This window comes from Numida meleagris, chromosome 5 (genome assembly GCF_002078875.1).
Source record: "Numida meleagris isolate 19003 breed g44 Domestic line chromosome 5, NumMel1.0, whole genome shotgun sequence".
NCBI classification, from domain to species: domain Eukaryota; kingdom Metazoa; phylum Chordata; class Aves; order Galliformes; family Numididae; genus Numida; species Numida meleagris.
In genome coordinates, this window is record NC_034413.1 from 46,194,183 (window position 1) to 46,201,268 (window position 7,086).

The 7,086-nt window shown below is 39.6% G+C and overlaps 1 long non-coding RNA gene across 1 annotated transcript; it reads left to right on the top strand.

Annotated features, from left to right (window-relative positions):
* Positions 889-5,051, top strand: LOC110400577. Its single transcript, XR_002439946.1, has 3 exons — positions 889-1,223; positions 1,665-1,798; positions 2,699-5,051. It is a non-coding gene; the product is annotated as an uncharacterized LOC110400577 (long non-coding RNA).

Below are 7,086 nucleotides of genomic sequence, written 5' to 3' on the forward strand. Positions count from 1 at the left end.
CTATGGGGTACCATATTCATATACACAAACAGGCTTTAGCAGACCCTCCCTGGGGAAAGGAGTCCTTGAATTTGTTCCTGTATTTACAGGGATGTAAGTATTATTGTTACAGAATACTACAGTCCTGAGTGGCAGGAAAATATGTTCTATGACTGTGTCATGTAACCAACCCTCTGCCCCATAAATCATTGCCCAGTTACGTTGTTTGACTGGAGAAACTTCTGTTACTGCCCTGAAAACATAAAAAGTAAATCCATACTGCTTGGCTGTTGGAGAGCAAACACTGGCTGTGCCTGGAAATTTTTTCCCCCGGACACTCTTTATACTAACAAGTCATGTTCTTTCTGCATAGGCAGATCCCATGAGGCAAGCACATTCAGCATTTCTTAACTTGGGATCACACTGGCAGGAATAGGCCATTTTTTAAGTTTTGTTGTTGTTGTTGTTTGTTTGTTTGTTTCTTTTTTCTTTTTCAATGACTGTCAGTCTCCTAAGCAACGAAACTAGTAGGAGGAAAAATAGCAACTAGGCTAATAACAAAACTAGGGGAAATCCCAGACTGAGTCACTGTAGGAAAGGGAATTAGCAGTCCCCTTGAGTCTTGTGACACATATACTACAGAAAATGTTGTTCGAGATTATCATCCTGCCACCTGCTGAAGATACAGGGTATGTTACCAGCTCTTCGTAAAACTTCTGCTTGCTTTTAAGAAAGCAGTATTTTAACAATGGAAGAATGAGGCAGTCCTCTTTTCAGCAGGGAAATGTGCCATCTTTGCTGTAAACACCCTACATGTTCTTTCCTCAGTTTTTGAGGGTTTTTATCGTACACATTAATTAATATGCAGTATAAGTTATGTGTTGATATTAGCTCTTATTGTGTATGGCTGTGTACTGTGTATTACAAGGCTTCTCAGTATTTGAGCTTCTTTTTTCAGCACACTCTTGTGATTTGGTTTAGATCTTTTCTATGTGTAAGGGAACTGTTATGTCATAGCCTGAACTGATCATTGAGCACCTGGTGGGGGGGGGTGTGTGTTTCGCCAGGAAGCACAGGTGCAAGCAATTTGCCTGTGCTTCCCCCATGACCAGAAGTAGTGGACCATGGGTCCACCCCTCCCTGGGCTCATTTAAAGGCTAGCCTCCACAAGGAAAGCATCTCCTGGATGATGATCAGTTTCTGGTGCACAATGTTCTATAGCTGGAGATGGTATCATCAGTTGGGTGAGTCAACTTTTTTCTGTGTATGAACGTTGGTATTCCTAATGACACTTTGCCTGGTATTGTAAAGAGCTTCTCAGAAGCAGTTTTATTGCTTCTAAGGACTGTTGCTATATGTAATGCAGTTGAGTCTGCTTTATCTAATAAGTCTCATAATTTTTACAAAAATTGGTAAGATGACTAAGCAGTGAAATTAACAATGTCTAGTTTCCTCTGAAATTGTGTTCCTGTGCACAAGTCTGTAACCCAGTTCTCAATTTCCATCGTGTGTACCAAAAAACTCCCTGAATTACTTCTGTTCTCCTCTTAGAGTATCTGTTCCACTAGCTCTGTTTTACAAAGACTTAATTACTGATCTCATCATTTGCCCCTTTCCCGCTTAAAGGTGCTTACATGGGCTATTATATGCCATGCAACCACTCTTTTTGTTTGTTGAACTTCTAGGAGCTTCTGCCTCTTGTGACCTTTCTCACGTTTCTGGTCTGGCAGAAGGCAGCCAACAGGTTCAAGAATTATTAAGGAGAGGCTAAGAGATAAACAACGTATTCTCTTAGGCTATATTTCTACAGGAAAAGAAGGTAAAAACACAACATGATTAGAGCCCAAGTCTTTTTGTCAATGGATATGGGTTTTTGGAGGCATCTTTACGCCATAGAGCTGGTCTTTTTTTTTTTTTTTGGAGGAGTTACTGTGGGTACTCCAGCACATCAAATAATCTTGACAGTGAACCTCACCTAACATGGAACCTAATCTAACCCAATAAAACCTGATATCTAGTATTTTGCTATGATCGAGAGTAAAACATTGTGGTAGAAATGTTTTAGGATAATGGTTAGTTTATCTAGTGGTCTGTGAGAAACTGGGGACTGCATTTAGTAATGCCCTTCTATTTTAAACTGCTTGGAAGCTTCCAGGGGCTTTGTCTGACTCCCAGTTCCCCTCCCCTACTGCTCCTTGTGCCAAATGAGAAAATGTGTTGGCATTAGTGGGGGCTGCCCAAGCAGTAGATGGCAAGGCTTCCTACTGGGCTGTCAACTAAGGTCTTTTAATCAGTCAGGAATTTGTTGCTGAATGAAAGAAATCTCTCTGACATCTTTCAAGTGAATGCTCTCCACAGAATTCCCAGACTAAGCTACCGTGAGAAACTGGGTAGAAAGGTTTTAGAAATTGGGATAATGTTCAGATTCACAGAGTCAGATCCAGCATTGCTAAGGGCAGAAGCTCTACTATGGATTTCAGTGAGTGCAGGATTAAGCCATTGCCATTCAGCTACCATAGTGACAGAAGCCTTAGAATTTTCTGAGGCATTGCTGTTGTGCTGGACTAATTTTAAGCTTAAATCTGGAATTGTCTGTACCCAAGTTTAACGCTGTCTGTTAAATTACACTGTGTCTTCTCCTAAAAACAATACATTGAGCAAAATATACGTATATATCTTGGAGGTACACTGTGGTTTTGCAAATTCTCTTTTTCTCTAGAAAAAATGACTGTTCCACAAAGAGGATGATTTCACACTAAGCAGCTTCTGTTTCCACTCTTATGTTTGGAAAATGTTACTGCTCTTCAGTAAAGAGCCCTCAGAGACTTGCTTTCTGTGAGGCCAGAACGCCTCACTGGCTTGTTGCAGATTTTTGCTGGCACATCATCATATTAATGTTCCTCCTAAGGTTCTCTAAAGTGTCTCTGTTTTGAAGCTGAAGAAGAAATTGAGTAGTGTAGCAGCATGTCACCATTTGTTTTTAGTAAAACCTACTGTGCTTTATATAAAAATCAAAGGCCTCTGTCAAAAAAAATGACCTTTAAGCAGCGTATATTTTAGAACACTTGTTCATGATACTTGCAAGTACATGTCATGATTTTTCTCTAGAAAAGCAAAATGTGAGATCAGCACTACATTACTGAAAATAGTATGTAAGACAAATGCTACAGACAGAAAAATACTAATTAGCTCTAGAATGCTATGTGTTTTTTAAAGTGAACCTATGCTTAGAAACTTTTTATTTGGAACCATTTTTCATTGTAAACCTTGGTTGTGCTATTTGAATGTTGTGGTCTAATGAGCAGGTTACCAACTGAGGCTCAAAAGATCTGGGCCCGTTCTGTGTTCTGCAGTTCATCTTGCAGGTATCCTTATGCAAGCTGTTCTGCTTTCCCCTCAGTTCACAGGAGTTCTGTAAGTAGTTTCTCTTGCCATTAAGAGTAAGATTTTCAATAGACAGTGTTGGCCTCACTTGATGTAATACTAGATGAGGTGCTATAGTCACATAAAAATATTTCTTACTGTACAAAAACTTAAAACTCCTGGAAAGTTCTGCAGTGAGTGTCATCGTCCTTGCTTGCAAAGGAGATGTGGAATAAGTGCTGTCTGTCTCTGAAAACTTGCAGCATGGGACAGTGCTATTTTAGCATATTCAGAAAATAGCTTAATCTTTTGGTCACTTTGGTAATTTTTTGCATCAGTGTAGCTTGTCTGAAAGGATGTTCACCTTGCACAGACCGGTGGAGTAACATGGCTAGACCAGTGGAACTGACCAGCTTGCTAAATGTGAGTGTTCCTGAGCATGGAACAGATATAGGGTTAGACAAGTTTTGTCTCAATATCTGTAACAGGTTGAGTTCCTGATTTTCCTTGGAAGGTAGTCACAGCTCAATCTCTGCTTGACATTATGAAGCAAGCATAAAATAGATAACATCATCAGATTCCTGGTAACCTGGACAAAACCTGCATTATAGCTGGAAAGAAGTGCTTCAGGACCATCTTATCCATACAGCCTAAAGGAAGTGACAATTCCTGGAACCTGCTCTTTTCCAATGAAAATGGAGAAGAATGGAGGAAGAGAGCTTGAGACTTTAACAGCTGAACAAGAGATCCTGCCCCGGTGTACTCCGGAGAGCAATCCTAGAAGACAGTTTTTCATCAGCCTCTTCTATTACTTTTAACTTCTTTGATTCTACGCATTTCCATCTTCCCTAAGAAGAGCAGGATTCCTGTCAATCTCTTTTTCCAGCACACACAATGACAGTCCTCTGTGCAGATGGAGCCACAGGAGTTTCACCGCCTTTTAAAATAAATAAAAATGTTCAAACTGCTTTTGGATTCAGGGCATATTGACTGCCGTCGTTCTGCTACCTCTTAGCATTTCTTTGCTGCTTACATGGCTTGACTTCTCTCGTGCTTCTAGGAAACATGCTTTATTTTATAATGTTTCTCATGTGCTAAAACAAGTACTAAGTCAAGCAGTTACCAGAGCTGGAGATCTAACCTTCCTCCAATTGGTACAGTCATCATGTAATAGCCATCATGTTCCTTTTAAGTATAGATTATTATTAATTATTGAGCATGTATTACCTTGGCTGCTTGCCCAGTATGTCCTTGATAACTCAGGGTCACAAAAAATGAGTAATGCTCTGGTTCTACTCCATAAGACACAGGATCAGCATGATTACAGTGGCCTTAATATTCAAGAATCCTTTAAATTTGGCACACCAAATCAAATTTTAAAAGTAGTTTAGATTGCTTTTCATGAGTAATTGCTATTAACCCTTATTCCCCTTCTTGCCGCTTTCCAAAACTGTTATTGATTCTCTGTTCCTCAGATGCTAAGAATATCCTTGGATAGTGTGTTGGGGATTTCAAGCACTAGCAAGCTTATCAAAGTAATGGGATTACTTAGGTAGCAGCAGAAGATATTTGGATAGATAAGTACGTAGCTTGATACCTGTCTCTATGTTGGGAGTAACATCAAGTAAGGCATTTTGATTGTGAAACTCTTATGTAATCATTTTCCAATGGAATTGCATTCTCCTCATGTGGGAGGGTTTTGTGGTGCGTGTGGGGTTTTTTTTTAACTCCTGAGAATGTAGTATTTCCTAGTAAGCTCTTCTGTTTCTGGGTAATGATTTCTCTAAGTGTTTTCAAAATAACCCTAGCTGGTTTGGGTCAGTGTCACGGGTGACTGGTGAAGCAAACAGCAAATTCAGAAAGAGTTCCTGTATCACCAATGTTTGGCCACAAGGATCTTGTTTATTCAAAGCAGGATTCATTTTTCAAGTAGAAGCTAAAGCGTTAAAAAAAAAAAAAGCCCTTCTTTTGTTTCTAGCTGAGCTAGCCTGGGAAAAAAAAATTGCAACATGCAAATTTAGCGGATATATAGAAACAGTCTCTGAAGTGAGAATTTGGAGTAAACCAGCCTTTGTTGACTCATTTCTCTGTTTTGTGTTTAGAAACTAGGAACACAGTATACAGACTCTTTTAGATGACAGCAGTGGGTGGGGGATCTTCTCTACCATCAATTGATTATAGCAACTGACCTACCCTGGTGCTATCAGTAACTGATAAAACACCTGTACTGCAGTCTCAGGAAAGAAACTTTTGTTTTGTGACCTAGGTGAACAGACTTCTACACCTAATTATCAGACAGTATTCTGCCTACATGTGTATGTGTTTGTTGCTGCTTGCTTATACTTCTACTGCAAATCTTCCTCATTGGCTTTACTCCTCCTGCTCTGTGCCCCACTAATCAGAACTAAATAACATTCATTGGCGAATCTTTTCCTCCCCAGTTCTCCCACCAGGCAATGTGGGTATTTAAGAATAGGGAGAGTTTGTCTTTTCAAGACAAGGTCTCTTGCTTTCTAAGACTTGTGCAGAAGAAACTAAAGCTAGGAATGAAGTTAATCCGTGACCTACTCAATTCCTCTTTCCCCCTTCTGAAGCCTTTGACAGCACAATCAATTTCATCACTTTTGCAAATGTTCTCTCTCATCTAGGCATTTTCCATTGCATCAGTACTATGCAATTCTCATCCACTCTCTCTTCCTTACATCGCCTTCATTTGAGGCCTTCTCCCATAACAGAGGGCAGCTGTGATGTGTACCTTGTGCTCAATACACTGAAGAGAATTAAAAGCTGTGAGCATGACACTACATTTGTTTTTATTGCTTGCTACAGATTACATAGCACAATCATATTTTTTGCTGGCTTTCAGAAAAGAACTGGTTTTATGAATGTCGACTGTGCTCATAAGCAGACACTGTGTTTTGGCAGACAGATGCGAGTGATGACAAGTTGTGATCAAATTATTCCTTTATATTTTATACCAATAAGGATCATCCAGATTCCTTGGAAGGAAGATAAAGGAAATTAAAAAATGTATATTAAAATATTTTCATCGAGTTTGCTAATTCTAGTACCCAAGCCTTTAAAATTATTTTTATCTTTATTACCTTCACCTTTGTTGTTAATCCCATTCTAGCTAAATGGTAATGGGGGAGATGGCCTTGGTCAGCCATTTATGTAGAAGGAAGTCACGTATATGGCTTGTCACCAAAGCAAGGGTCTCTGCTGTATTTTTGTGTGTGTGGTTTAACTGAAAACTTCATCTAGTTAAGAAAACAAAGATCTAGATAAAGTAAAAATAAAAGGCATGGGGAATGAGACAAAGCATATCAGGACTATGACAACCTATGGGTTGTAGCTGGAGAGAACCCAAGACCAGTTCAGGATGCTTTGGTTTCCAGTCGGAACCTGACTATTCCATCTGAAGCTGGTCCCAGTCTACTTTGGAGAAGAGTTCTGGCTACAGAGATTTGAGCCACAAATGTTCAAGTCTTCTGTTCTTGGAAATCAGTACATTCCCATCTATGATAATGCCTGGAAAACACTGAGATAGATTATCTTTCTGTGTTTCTGAGCTGGTCTGTACCAGCAAGATTGTTTCCAGATTTGATCTACTGTATACTCAAGTCTGAGAGCTTTGTTTAGACCCAGCCTCTGTTTTTCACTTGGAATAGAACCTGCACCAAAGAATAGCATTTGAGTGGTCTTCTGGCACATAAGAAGTTTATCAGGAAATAACTGCCCCCC